This window comes from Bos indicus x Bos taurus, chromosome 15 (assembly GCF_003369695.1).
Source record: "Bos indicus x Bos taurus breed Angus x Brahman F1 hybrid chromosome 15, Bos_hybrid_MaternalHap_v2.0, whole genome shotgun sequence".
Taxonomy (NCBI): Eukaryota; Metazoa; Chordata; class Mammalia; order Artiodactyla; family Bovidae; genus Bos; species Bos indicus x Bos taurus.
In genome coordinates this window covers 34,021,369-34,022,389 of record NC_040090.1, presented here as the reverse complement: position 1 = coordinate 34,022,389, position 1,021 = coordinate 34,021,369, and the positions used below count along the sequence as shown (strand labels likewise).

Here is a 1,021-nt window from a genome sequence, read left to right as displayed (position 1 = left end):
TTCCTATCTGAAAGAAGGCATACAATGATTTGTCTAAGGTGTCACCCAGCATGTAAATAAATGGTGGAAACAAGAGTGAAAACAGACTTGATTCTAAAGCCCATGGTCCTGTGGGCCACACTGCACTGCCTTCTTAATCAGGGACTCCTGCCTCCTTACCCTTGTCTGAATCCCCTTGCATCCTCTTACATCAACCTACTCTGACTTCCAACCACTGCTAAAAGCATGTAAGTACTCATTTCAGCAGCACATACACTAAAATTGGAACCATACAGAGAAGATTAGAACAGCCCCTGAACAAGGATGACATGCAAGCTCTTGGAACAAGCCCTTTGTTTATACATGTAATAGGAAAGGTTCAAAATACACAAAGAAAAAGTAACAGTACTAAAAAGAAAAAGACAGGTTTTTTTAATTTTTAATTTTGTATTGGGGTATAGCCTATTAACAATATTGTGATAGTCACAGATGAACAGTGAAGGGACTCAGCCATTATATACATGTATCCATTCACCTGAAATACCCTTCCCATCCAGGCTGCCACATAACATTGAGCACAGTTCCCTGTGCTGTACAGTATGTCCTTGTTGGTTATCCATTTCAAATGTACTAATCTGTATATGTGCATCCCAAACTAACTATCCCTTCCCCCCATCCTTCCCCCTGGCAACCATAAATTCTTTCTCCTAGTCTGTGAGTCTCCTTCTTTGTAAGTTATGTTATTTGTTTTTAGAATCCACATATAAGGGATGTCATATGATATTTCTCCTTCTCTGGAAAAAGACAAATTCTTAATCAGATTTGGAGATTTTAGCACTTTCCTGTTTCTGTGCTACTTTGTTGCATGTGTAGATAAAAATGAAATTGAGCTGTACGCTCCAGATGCATCCATCTTACTCTATGTAATTTACATTTTAAAAATTAAAAAGGGAAAACATCTTCATTGACTGTAAGAAAATAAAAAGAAACTAAGAAGTGATGAGCCTAAAATCATGTATCAGTTAATTTGGAATTAAATAAT

General features: G+C 37.0%; 1 non-coding gene across 1 annotated transcript; it reads left to right on the top strand.

The window, feature by feature from the left end:
• Positions 1 to 231: 231 nt before the first annotated feature.
• On the top strand, positions 232 to 338 carry LOC113906103. The gene has a single exon (XR_003514792.1). It is a non-coding gene; the product is annotated as a U6 spliceosomal RNA (small nuclear RNA).
• Positions 339 to 1,021: the final 683 nt, after the last annotated feature.